The following is a 14,609-nucleotide window of genomic DNA, read 5'->3' as shown; positions in this document are numbered from 1 at the left end:
GTGCAATTGTGTAACGTTGTCACTGAGATAAAGAACACAACAAGAAATACATTTACTTTTACTTTATTTCGAAGGCAATGATATGAAATGAAAATATTTACATCATTTAATATTAAAAGCACCCATCTGTAAATATAACTCTTCGAAGAACTAGAATAATTAAGAGAAAATGTTATTATTTCGTTTGGATGGGAATTAAAGCATAGGATTAAGTACCACATGCATCAATTATTTGGACGAGAGTTGAGGGGCACCCGAAATTTCCGCCGGTAGAGTCACTGTCATTGTTACTATTTACTGTATTTACTAATCATTATTATAATATGTTATATGCTTTTATTATAAGTATGTCCTAGAAGGAGGCGAATAAAACATATCCTAAGAAGAGGTACATGTTAGCAATGCAACGGAAATGTCATAACAAAATAGAAGCGGAAACAGTAGTAAATTTTTGCGGAAGCGGATACAAAAGCAAAAGTGTAATAATTTTAGGTGACTTTTTAATGTAGTGGTCGTACGCCCTTTTCACGAATATTTTGTTACTGAACTTCATTTTGGATTTAAAGTTGCATTTTTAACTTAAAATTTACACCACTGAGCAAAGTATCAAAATAAATAAACGCTATAACTGTATTAGTATTTTTGAAACAAGGAGTACTGGTTGAGGAGAAGCTGAAAGTCCTGGATGTTTTAGGTAAAAGTAAGAAACTAATAAGAGAATAAAATTTGGAAAATACCTACATACAAAATACTAGGAAATAAATTTAAGCCCCAAACTGTAATAAAGTTCTTTGAACAAAAACAATATTATTATTAACAAGATTTTGCCGGTTATAACGCTGAATTGACGCTAATACTTTTATTGTTCCGATGTATTGATTTTCAAAAGGATGACAATTAAGATTTTGTTAAGTTCCGATAAGTTTCCGTTATAAAAATGCGGAACTAGATGTGTAAATATATGCGGAACTTCCGTACATGCGGAAGCGGAAGCAGAGGTCTGTTGCAACACTACTACAGGTACATATTTCCGTTAATGCAGGTAAAAAAATTAAAAAAGAGATATTGTATTGGATGGATATCGAACGTAGATCATGTTGAACCAAAGCAATTATATTCGAGGGAATATAAACTATAAAATTAACGTAGATATACAAGTAAATATTGTAAACTCAATTCAGTAATAAATATACAAAACACTCAAAAATGTAACTAATAACTTAATACAGTAGAACCTTGATAACTTAAACCTCTATAACTTCATAAAATTCTGTGTTCCCTTCCCTTCGGACTCCAAAACCTCTATTACTTAAAATAAAAACCCGACATAACTTAAACGAATAATTTGAGCATCGCACCTCAGTAAGCAGTGAAAAGTGGTTTGAATCGGGAGAAAGTCTTCTATGTAAAGACGAAGAATTGCTGAATTTCCTAATTTAGAGAAATGCTTGTTTACATGGTTTAGACAGTGTAGAAATACGTAAAAACATTGGTATTAGTGAACCTATACTAAAGAAAAAAGTTGAAGAGTTTGCTAAGTCACACTAAATCCATGATTTTAAAACTTAAACTTTAACTTAAGCCCTTAGTAAGTAAAAACCTCAATAACCCAAATTATTTTACGTATCCCTTGGTCTTTATCTTATCGAGGTTCTACTGTACATTGATACATATATCGACATTTTTGATTAAATAAATTATATACCATCTGTAGAACTTTTCAATTTGTCGTCCAATCTAATGCTATTTCGAAATGTCGAAATCTTTTTGAGCAGTTCTAGTAAACCGAAACACAAAAGTGATTTAAGCCTCCTCGCAGAAAACAATACAACTATTCGTTCCCAACAGATTTTGACTGTTCGTGATGCAATTATAGACCATCTGCGCGGAAAATGATTAATGTTTTCCTGTCTGACAGAAGTAGATACTTCGCATTTGCTACCTTTTTGTTTCTTTTAAAAACCATTAAAAACTTTCGAAACCGATATAACGCACACATTTCTACCCAATAATAAATAAATAATCGATACGTTAAAAATCCCTTTGTATTTTTTAAACATCATCATCATAAGGTCGTCAGTCCTACGGCTGGTTGGACACGCACCTCCACTCTTTTCTATCCTGGCCTAATCTTCGCATTTCCCTAAAGCTAGAGCAACCCATTCTACATAATAGAATTACTGTTCGTTTCAAGAAGTTAGAGATATGCCCCATCCCTTTATAAGGATGCGCGGTAGCATAATTCCAAATTCAATCATATTTGTCTGCGGAGCTCATTTCTCCACCGATCGTCGAACGAGAACTAGACAAAAGTGTACAGTACCATTTGCAAAATTATTTAAACTGCCTCGTTAAAATTTAAGAATATGCTTTATTTAAAAGCATATTTAGCCAAAAATAATAACAAGTGAATTAACTTAACGTTCTACACACCTATAAAACTTTTGCTTTGTTTTCTATTGTTAATTTATATACATTTTTGTTTTAAGAAATTGCTAAACATTTTCGTCTAGTACTGTACAGTTCTAGCCGATCTCCTAAGACCGCCCATCGAGAGCTCTGCTCGTTCAAGCTTGTTTCAACTATTTCTGTCTTGCTCACGCCTAGTGTGTATTCTTTCTATCTTCGCGCAGATTTCTTCAAGGTCACAATTCTAACAAATTGAAATAGACTGTAGATATTAAAAGGTAGGGGAGACAGTTTTTTATAAATGATAATTTTTCAAAATTCAAATCACAATTCTAAACTGTAAGTACTGGAAGAGATGGGTGAGGAATTTAGGGGCGGAAGGGAGGGGGTGTTAAAAGTTATACAAGCATTGAATCTCTTTATCTCACCATTGCTACTGCATAAAATTCTTTTATTAATACTAACAGAAGAAATAGCTATGCATACACCATATATCCTTTGACGTTTACTATAATAAAAAAAAAATGTGTCTCTCCTCTTCAAATATAATCATTGAACCCTCAGAAATTACCAGAAATAAATCGATGAAATTTTTGGAGCGATTTTGGTCTGGAGTCCCAATTCTAGGAATTGTATGAAATTCCGATATTGTACTAGGAAATGTGTAAAACTAATGCTTTCTGTGAATAACATATTCTAACATTCTGCGGACAGGGGCATTGAATAAACTCCAGTCTGCCATAAATCTACCTATCCAAATATAGATGTCACCAATGCAAATAATTATCCAGACTTGGGGTAATTTTGAAAAATTACCATTCAAAAAATTTTTTTTTTTATTTATCAAGTTATAAAACCTTCTAATATCTAATTCGAATACGTAGAATGACTAGAAATTGATGAAAAAAATTTTGGAGCGATTTTGGTCTGGAACCCCAATTCTGGATAATTACCTTATATTCTACATAGCCGAAATTTATCGTGTGGAATAAAGTAAATAACCCTGTATATACATAAATATTTCGTATTTATAGAAAAATCTTTTGTATTTCTATAACACAGAATATTGAAGAAAATTATATCCTGATATTTTTTCTCTTATTCCTTTGAAGTAGCGAGTCTAAAAATGAAAAGAGATAAACCGTTGCAGGGACCGCCGCATATTTAAATCTTGAAACAAAATCCTGCGCTTCTACGGCATTTCCTTTTAGCTGAAAATAACACCCATTCAAGTCTAGTACTCGCGAACTGAGCGGCGCTATCTGCGGCCAAGACAATGAACGGGAAATGAAAGTGTCGCTATCTGGCGGCTCACAGAAACATTCAAAACTACCCTTAGAAATGGCATTACCTATGTTTCGAAACGGGACTTCGTTAATGCAGCAAACTCCGAATCATTGTTTCACTTACCAGTTTGCCACATGCCTAGCGAATACTATCGCAGAACAGACGAATGAATGATATCGCAGAGAAATTCCGGATTCATTGTTGACAACGCAGCAAACTCGATGAATTAAAAAAAAAGTTGCTTATTGTATGAAGTGTCTGTTACTGGCTGTTCAAACTGTTTAACACATGGGGGACTCTGCACAAGATGCATTGAAGGGAATCTATTCAATCATTGACACCCACGCAACGTCAGTCTACGTACAATAAGTAATAACTACACAGTGAACACCTACGTAAGACCACACAGTAATTAAAAAACAAAAAATATTCACAAACAATTCTGAAACAAAACTAATCGACTGTGTTTATTTATCATTATTTATTATATTCTAAACAATGGAAGATTTATTTCCATTCAAAGAAATTTTAATACATTTCCATTGTTAATTGAAACATAAAAATTTTAAATAATATTTCACGAAATGAACAAATTAACCACAATGCATCCTTAATTTTTTTGTAAGGCAAAAAAAAGGTTAGAAATATGAAGGTATTAGAAACAAGGCCGGCAGAACACGCGAATCCGAGTGGGTAGTGAGATAGAGTGCCTCCTCAACCCCCACCCCCTGTTACTATCATTTCAACTAAGACGGACTAAGCCTAAAGCGGGCTCTGGGCAACATTATAATTCCAGGCCTATTTTTCAGTCATGACCCTGAACTAATGTGGATCTTAATTTTTTTTTTATTTTGGCTATTACTGAGAATGCTCTTTCATTGCTTTGCCTATTGGAAAGGTTAAATAAATTCTCAGAATTATGTTTAAATTAGGGAATGTTGCAATAATATTATTTTGCTGAATAGATGACCATGGATATAGCCGAAATAATATTTTCTTTACACTTATAAAAGTCTTAAATTGTAATACTTCATTTTTCAGTTCTGCTAGGTTTAAATCTTGTTCATAACATTTTAATTCCTCTATTGAAGAGTCACTATCATGAAAAATTGTTTTGAATCTATTTCTAATAGTTTTATATCTTTCAGATCGTTTTTTAATGTTGCTAATTAAAGAATCGCATACAACAAAAAAAATATTAACTTTAAAATGTTCTTTGGCATGTTCTGGAATTTCATCATGAAATAATTTTCGTATTCTATCAGTATATCCAATTCACTTAATTTTCGGGCCCCAAAAATTACGGTCCCTAGGCCTTAGTCCGCCCCTACGTGTGGGTAGTTATGCACTTAGGAGTTTTCCAAATCGGCAGTATTACCTATACTGACATATGCCCTTCCGCTATAGCCTTAATTAGAAAAGTAGAATAGAGGACATTATGAAAATCAATAAAAAAAATTGGCTAACGGGGTTAGGTTAGGTTCTTCTCAGATATGAAGGGATAGTTAAAGACATGCTAAAAGTAAGAACAGGAGTTAAGGGGGGTAGAGGTAATCCTAGGCGTTCCCAACTAGTCTTGAAACTGAAGACCTATTATATATAAAAGAAATTATGAGTGCTGTCAGCACAGGGCAAAGTAGTATTACATAGTTAGTATATACCTATTTACAAACAATTCCTTTAAATTTTAATCGTTGATTACTATACATCTATTAAAAGCCATAATGGCCGACATCAGTACCAATGCGACAACAATTGAAAAAGAATGATGGCCGACAACAGCAACAATTAGAAAAGAATGATGGCCGACACTAGTAACAATGCGACAACAATTAAAAAAGAATGATGGCCGACAACAGCAACAATTAGAAAAGAATGATGGCCGACAACAGCAACAATTAAAAAAAATGATGGCCGACACTACGTCATAGTATTGTTCATAGAAGTGAATTTCGACCACTCGAAGCAATGGTGCTAACAGTTTCGAGCTCACAGTGGCTAAAAGGGGGGAAGAACTAGTAATTTTAAAATATTTTTAATAAACATTATGTAAATTGTTATTTTTTGATTAGAAATGTTTTCAGTGATTGGTAAATTGACTCTTTCCTTTTCTTATATTGTATGTATTTAGCAGAACTTATGATTATACTAACATAATACTCTATGCAAATGTTAAACGAAAGAAAAAAGCATTTTATCTAACTTAATAACCAGCCATTCCTTTTAAACGCCCAAAATCCTGTTCGTGTACAAGCAACTTCTTTAATTTCGTTTCTTCCCTTTTAAAGCTTCTATTATTCAGGAGGAGTTATTTGCGTTTCAAAGATGTTCAGGAAAGCGCTATTGAATAAAGAGGGAGTGTGCCACTCAGGTGCGCTAACCATCAATATTGATTATAAAGCTAATTATATCTATCAACTTATAAACTCCTCCACTTTCGAGACATTTATAAATTGCACTTTATGTTTTATTTTCTTTTTGCGGGAGTTGAATTATTTTTCTTTGTCGCAGTTATGGTTATATTAAACTCCAGAAAAATTCAGCTAAAAATCCCTTTAAAAAACTCATTTAATTTAACTAAAAACAAATTGTGTAGGTACCTAATAAGGATTCTACACTTAAAGGGCACTACGAAATTTTTGCAAAATAATCCACGGGCCGTGTGTCCGTCTGTCTGTCTGTAACAGCCATTTTTTTCAGAAACTATTTGACTTAAAAACTTTCGCATACTAATAAACCATTTTAACCCGTCGTGTTCCCATGGTCAATATTCAAAATTATACAGAAATAATACAGAGGCGGGTAACAGCAATAATGCAACTGAAAAAATAATTATTTTGTTTCAATTGTAATGTGGCATACATTTAACACAAAATCATTATCCCCTTCTTATTTCTGTAATACTATTGAAACTAAAACTACGTAATGAACATGAATGAACATGACGAACTTTGCAAGGAAGTCACTATTCCTTAAACTATTTTATTTAGGAATTCACAACTTCCTGAGATAAAAATATTCAGTTTCTCAGAGTCTCTAAAAGCGAGACTCTAGTCTCCGTCTCTCATCGAGTCTCTCTGATGTCCTTAAGAGAGACTGTCGAGAGACTGTCAAAAAAACTGTTTAGCGTCTCTGAACGAGAGACTCGAGTCGCTCGTAGAGAGATCCTCATTTCGTATCCAGTCTCTGAACGAGAGACTCGAATCTCTGAACGAGAGACTCGAGTCGCTCATTGAGAGATCCTCATTTCGTATCCAGTCTCTGAACGAGAGACTCGAATCTCCTAATAAGTGGTGTCTCTATAGACATGGTTAAAGTTCAACATATTTCAGAGATCCCAGTCTTTCTAGGAGAGACTCGAGTCTCTCAATTTTTCAGTTTTATTCATTCAGTATCTCTGTGAATCTCCAAATTAACAATTTTATCGTTCGAGTCTCTCATACAGAGACTGTGAGAGATCCATAAAGACATCTAGGCAATAACTGAGAGATTGTGAAAGACTGTGAGAGACGCTCTCAGAGACGGTGAAAGACTCTGAAAGACTGGAGAGAGACTAAAAATTTTTGTCCAGAGTTATTATGAATAAAAAGCAATTAGGAATTATAGTTAGAAGTAATTACAAATAGCCACAACCACAATGCAAAATTAATTTTTTATCTAAAGGAGGTAATAGTTCTTAGTAATGTACCTATCTACTAATAAATGCAACTGTTAGAAGTGGTTAGAAATGTCCACAACCGCAAATCAAAATTAATGTTTTATGTAATGGAGGTGAAATAATAGTTAATAGGAAGTTTGAATTTTTGCTTGCATACATTGCTTATTTAATACTGTTGTTGTTTTACTGTTCAGAAGTTCATTTATTTAAAAAATTAAAAGAAAGAATGTATGAGAGCAAATGCACTAGAAAATTCCAAAAGCAGCACGCTGATTCAACATCATTATTTTCTCTAAACTTATTGATATACATATATACCCAAAAAAAAGTTATGGACAAACTACTGATAACTAGATAAAAACGTGATTCTTCGTAAATGTTTAGCTGTTTTCCGATTATATTTAGTAGTAAAAATGAACAAAAAATTTTTAAGAAATATATTTCGATAGAAAACTTAATTGTGTACAAAAAAAAACAGTATTATTATATAAATCTTTTCAAAAACCAAAAATTGGGCAGTTTTGGTTGGCTTTCAAAAACGCACCCCTCAATTTAGTAAAACTTTGTGATTCTATGATTTTTAGAAGTCAAACGTACATATTAAAAAAATCATTATCATAAGGTCGCCCTACTGTGGTTGGATACGCACCTCCACTCTTTCCTATCCTGAGCTAATCTTTTTTTTTTTTTAATGTATAATAATAGGGTTACGAATGAAACCACCTTAGGTATTGAATATATACATATATATACATATATTCAATTCAGGAGATGAAATACTCCAAGGTGTGTGACCTTATACCGGTAATTTAGACAATTCGTACGTATTTTCACCTATTTTTATTAAAAGAAAGTGATGTTTAAAATAATAGGTATAACAAATCAAATGAACTTTATAGTAAAACCAGGTTAATCATGCGAAAGAAGGCGAAAAGCAGTAGAGGAAAAGTGTTATAAATTAAGCCGCAGCTGGTCAATTTACATAACAGGAAGAAAGATGCTAATTACCGATACTATTTGCAATTAAAAGTATAACCACTTACAATTAGTCCTGCTAATTATTACATTGATTTACCACGGTAGGTAATAGCCAGGAGATTTGCGAGCTTCTTGCCCACCGTTTTCCGTACTCTAGGGACCCGTATTACTTAAAGGGTTGCTCGAAATATGGCTCTATAACTTACAAAACTACACCAGTTTCGTGCTTCCGGTACATTACCACTTAAAAAATTATTAGGCTTGTAAGATGCAAGAACAATGTTAACTTTACAATCTATTTAACTTTAAATTATAGCTTTATTTAATTGTATCATCTAACTCAACAAAATTAATCAAAAATTGCTGGCCTCCAAGTTACATATGTATCCATAAAACAATTTTTGTAAAACCTCATTTTTACAGTGATAGTAGACAAACGAAAGTACTCTAATGAAATTGAAAATTCTACAGTCTGCAAGATAAACAGTATCTATGATCAGGATTAATAAGCTTGTAACAATATAAATTTTGGATCTAGGAAAAAAGGCCCCCATGAATAAAAGCCCCCGGGAAAAAAGCTCCGGAAAAAATCACCTCGGTAAAAAAGCCCCGGAAAAAATCACCTCGATAAAAAAGCCCCAGGAAAAAATACACCATTAGAAAAAAAATCACCAAAAATTTATTCTAAACTTTATCATGAGAATTAAACAATCAGCACTTCAAGTTATTGTCTTTGTTGATGATAACGTTGAATAGACAGCATTAGTTCTAGTTAATTTCCTACTTGATTTGTTTCATTTTTGCTAATATATGTAACGATAAAATTATGTTGGGAGTTGACTTCCCAAGAAATATTTATTAATTACCTCGAAGATATCCATATTTCACTAACAAAAGTTTGTTTTCTACTAATTTATAACAACAGATGATAACGATGTAACAAATTATCTTCTCGATCGGTATGGGTCTAGATGATGGGGGATGGGGATCGAAAGAGGAGGTCTCCCCCACCACTGTACAATAAAAAGTTCGTGGCGGTCTCACCCCCCAAAAAAGTTATGGGTGTTCAAAGTTAATAAATATGCCAATTTTTATACATTTCTAGGCATGTAAATATTTATATAGTCATTCTTAAACAATATTCAAGGGTAAAACTAATGAAAAATACATAAAAATATTGAGAAAGTTATATAAAACATTATTTAAATATCTTTATCAATAGGCTAAGTTAGGTTAGGTTATCGGGTTTTGTTCAAGTGACCACCCTCTTTCGATCCCCCAATTCCACCCGCTAGAAAATAATTATTTTATTTAATTGTCTTTGAATTATAGTGTATGAAAATAATCAGTTTTCAACCCCCATAACTATTTATGGGGGTGAGACTGTCGCAAAATTTTTATGGGGTTTTACTCAGGTGACCACCCTCTTTCGATCCCCCCTCCCCTTCGCGGGTGGGGGTAGGGGGCATTGAAACACCTTTACCAGTCGATCTATTCTTATTTCTATTAAATTGTATTAAGAAAATTCTGCACGTTGATTTCCTTACACGAGCAATATTTATGAATTTTATATNTTACATAATTAATTGAGAACAATTCTTTTTAAGAAAGTGTCTTCAGTAAGAATAAAAGAGTCATACTTCTCGAGCTCTTATTTACATTGAATCACATCGTTGAAAGTGTCTAATTTCCTCACACTTTAATTGGAAATCTACTAGGCGCCCGTGTAATGAAGGAATCACGTAATTAATTACTGACGAACAATTTTGCATCGGCATCAGTCGATGACTAGTTTGCAAATCCTCCAGCAACACGGTTTAAGCTCTCGTGTACGTATATTTTAATTCCTCTCCTATACTAACGTCGCATCGTTCCTTTATTAAAGCCTGGTAAACGAAAGTTTCCGAATAAGTATTGGAAAGTTTAATGAGAGTATATACGTACGTACCTATAAAGTTACCGTATTTTAAGATAGGTCTTCATTAAACAAAGAAACTTGTTGTCATACGGTACATATGATGATCTCGCGCCTAGCTTCCTCGAAAGTTCTTTGAATTTTCGCTGTTAGTGCTTTTGTAACTTAAATCTGAGGCTGAAATATAGCACGTCTGTTAAATTTTCCATCGACTGACTTTTATCTTGATGGATTGGATAAGAAATGCAGTTCCGAATGTGAGTATCTTTATCTCTGATTCAAAGTTCTGTCTGGATATTTAGCCCTTATTAAAAATAAAATTGGGTGTTTTGGACTCCTCATGTTGTCACAAATTCCTGAAAATAAGTAGCTCAAACTTTTTAATAGGCGTGGGTAACGCATTAAAATTTTTCTTCGTTGATATACCATCAAAAACCTATCAGCACATTGCGTTACGACCCATTCAGTTATGACATGACGCATGTATTTTGCCTTGGGGGTATACAGCGCCCATTATCACTGCTAGCTCACGTGTGAGGATTGTTATTAAATTGTTGTTGTTCATCATTATTATCATATGGTCAGTCGAACAACGAAGTTAATGGGAGCTAATCGACGTGTTGCAGACAGCTCCGACAGTTTAGTTTATCCTCGAGGAGGGGAAATCTTCAAAAGACCCCCTGAAAGGGGGGTAGTGTCGGATTTGCCGAAACGCCTACCGACTAAAACCCGTCCTCGAGTAGGGATGTCAACCCAAAAAGGTTGTTACTCCCAAGGGAAGATTTTGGCTAGATTGGGAAGGGGAACGTTACTAATAAAATTTGCCATTTACCTTATACTAGATTAAGGGTATTATTTTTTTCCGAGGGGGGATCTTTTTCTGGGAGAATTTTTTTTGGGGGCTTTTTTCTCGGGTTTTTTTCCGAGACTTTTTCTCGGGAATTTCCGATTGCCAGAAATTTTATAATAAGATTTGTACTTATTGAAATCAATAACAAATAGTTTTAATAATTTCAACTGATNTGGAATTATGCTACTACCAGAAAGATGGCAAAAGGTGTTGGACCAGAACGGTCAATATATAATTTAATAAAGTATTTGTTTATTATACGAAAACTGTCTTTCATTTCCACAAAAAAAAACGAAATGACTTTCCGAACAACCCTATAGATAGTTTTTATAAGAAAAAGGTAGTCATCATTACCAAACACCATAAACAGAGGTCAATATTCGAGGCTATACAAGGTGAAAATCGGTAAATTTCAGTAAAAATTGGTAGGAAACTTTGGCAATGATGCAGCAGTAATTTGAACTTTTGTTGTTTGTTTCCAGCTTCCCCTCGTAGAATGTTATTGTTTATTAAAACTAAACGTACAACAACAAACAGTTAAATATATGCATTCAATATAGATTTGTTTACAATATGTATAATGGTTAAATTCTGTATTGTTAATATCATTGTTTAAAGGACAAGAATTTAAACGCCACATTAACGGGTTTTGCGTGTTTCTGAGATTTTCGTCTTCTTGACTGGCCCGCTTATCAACAATTGACATTTAACTGCAATTACAAAATTTGTGTTTTTAGGTCGTTATCATATTGGAACGGTAAAAGTTGCTTATATTTACCTACTCGGACCGACAGTAATAAACTTAAAGTTGAATATTTCTATCACCAATGATTTCAATATACAGTATTAATTATTTACCCTGCTAAGTGTGGAACTTCTTCATTACCTGCATTTCCACATATGACAGAGTAAATTACGATAGGCACTTTTACGTATATATATATCGTGTTCTTACTTACAATAAATATGGTCTCTTGGTCATGAGCTAACACAAATGAAACTTATATAGATAAAAATGTGAAACAAAAAATTGGTCTATTAATGGATAGAGCTCTCCCACCGCTGTAATGCCAAAACAAAAATACTGGTAAGCAAGGGAAGAAAAAGTAGGGAAAGAGCGAATATAAAGATAGGAGACGAAAAATTGAAAGAAGTAGCTGATGTAGGGTATATAGGAAGTCAGATAAACCAGGACAGAAGGAGTGGTAGGGATATAAAGTAGAGGATAACGCAGGGTCAAGTCGCCTTCAATAAAAAGAAGTCACTTTTATGCTCGCGAACGGTTAATTTAGAAATTCGGAAAAGGTTGTAAAGGAGTTTTTTGAACACGGCGCTGTACGGGTGCGAAACAGTGGACACGGCGGAAAAGAAAAAGTTAGAAGCTTTCGAAAGGTGGTGTTATAGACGAATGATGAGAATATCATGGATAAAGAAGGTTAGAAATGAAGAGGTATTAAAAAGAATAGGAGAACAAAAGACTCTATGGAAGTCAATAAAAAATAGGCGAGATAGGTTGGTAGGACACCTTCTCAGCCATGAAGGTTAGTCAGAGACATATTAGAGGTAGAAACAAGAGTTAAAAGGGTAGAGGTAGACCTAGATTAGATTACTGTTCGCAAATAGTTAAGGATGTGGGTTGTTCTAGTTTTAGGGAAATTCGAAGATTAGCTCAGGATAAGAAAGAGTGGAGATGCGTGTCCAACCAGTCTTAGGACTGACCTTGTGATGATGACACAGTGTCCGGTCGGATCCTAAAAAAACTGCCGATACCCGGTTTGGATTAGATACCCGGCCCATCTCTAATTTTAACTAGGTATTATTTATCCATGACAAAACCCTTTCCAACATTTTCAAGCTGACTACATGAAGATCGACTAAGTTTTCAGGACAATATTGACATAAATCGAAATATGTTATTTCTGTTCATTCATGACCCTTCGTTTTTTCGAGACCGAGCACATTTTTTGAAATTGCTTTCGTTTCAAAACAGTTCACTTGTCAGTGAGCTAACGTTCGTCCGAGAATGTAATAGAAAAAGTTGGTAAACTAATTTGCGCAATGCGTAAAAGGATCGTTTGTCTTTTGGCGATTCATCCTTGCATCCGGACAACCTGAAAGCTAAAACCTACGTGTAGGTGTATGAGGGACCGACTGACCAAGACTATTTGAAAGTGTCGATTCGGCTAGGCTTTCATGGGGTAATTTATCAGTTGCCGCCGGCGTTTTCGACAGCAGTCGCGGCGACCACCGGCTTTCCCCCTCGTACGCCGCCACCCTATTTAGGCTGTCGACTGCTCCTGCCATCTACAACAAACGTCAGAGTGCCAGCATGTGTGGCCATCGCCATGCAAATGTGTATTAATAATACTAGATTAATGACTGTCAGGCCGTAATAGTTTCAAAATTAACTGCCTTCTAATTACGCATCCCATCTCTCGCCGCTCGATTACTTTATTTGATTGATTTTCGACGCCACTGTTTATTCGAAATCCACTCTCATCATTCCATCGTCATTTTTTCCATAGTGAGATCGCAATGATCATTCGTTTACCTGACGGTCATAATAAAAACGAAATACGGAATCTAGTTACTGATGAATCAGAATTCAGCAAAATTTCTCCTGAAATCAACCCTCTCTTCTCAATTTACCGATGTGTTTATATCATTTAACAATGTTTTAATGTTATTAGAAGAAAAAATTGGCAAAAAAACAAACAGCGGAAGTGGAAGCGTGTCCACGTAATCGTAAGCATCGACGCACTGAATTATGAGGCATTTCTAGAAAAAAAAATTTTAGGGTTTTCAGTGCGTTAAAGAGAATTAAATTATGCAATGATGCGTAAAGCTAGGGACCGGGGTTCGATTCCCGGCGAGGGTGTGACAGCAGCAACAATTTTTCCTCATTCATTTGTGGTTACCTGGTAAAACATAATTCACTGATGAAAGGCCCTGGTATATTCTTATAAATCAAAAAAAATTTAGATTAAGTTCACGGTAGCGGAAAATCGAAGGTGTATTTATTTGTTTAAGCTTTGGACATGTACACGCTGGTAGCTGGGTACGTGACGGTGGAGCCGAGCGGGACTTGTAGAGAAAAATCGCCATTCATTAACTAATTTTTTTTAACTTTTGGGTATTTCATTCCCACCAGCCAGTAATGCTGGTGGGCGGGCAGTCCCTCCGGACTATGCCGGAAGGTAGGGCGGAAGGCCCTCTTCAGCCTGCTTTCAGGAATCGTGGGAATGGGTGGGTGGTGGTGGTTCGGGTTAGAAAGATGAGACGGAGTGAAAGATTATCTGTGGAATATTACTGCCTCAGCATTTGCCTAAGTGATCCAAGGAAACCACAGAAAAACTTGGATCAATGCAGACGGACCCGGAATCGAACCGGCGTCCTCCCGCATGCTAAGCAATGGTCTAGACCTCTAGGCCATGCCGCTCGGTCATTAACTAATACGTGTTCGAGTGAAAAAGTTGTGTTTGTGTCCTTATAGTTACTGGTAGCAGCATTTG

The sequence above is a fragment of the Agrilus planipennis genome, unplaced genomic scaffold (genome assembly GCF_000699045.2).
Source record: "Agrilus planipennis isolate EAB-ADULT unplaced genomic scaffold, Apla_2.0 scaffold36, whole genome shotgun sequence".
In the NCBI taxonomy this organism is placed as follows: Eukaryota; Metazoa; Arthropoda; class Insecta; order Coleoptera; family Buprestidae; genus Agrilus; species Agrilus planipennis.
The sequence above is the reverse complement of the archived record's forward strand: the minus strand, read 5'-3'. Positions refer to the sequence as shown.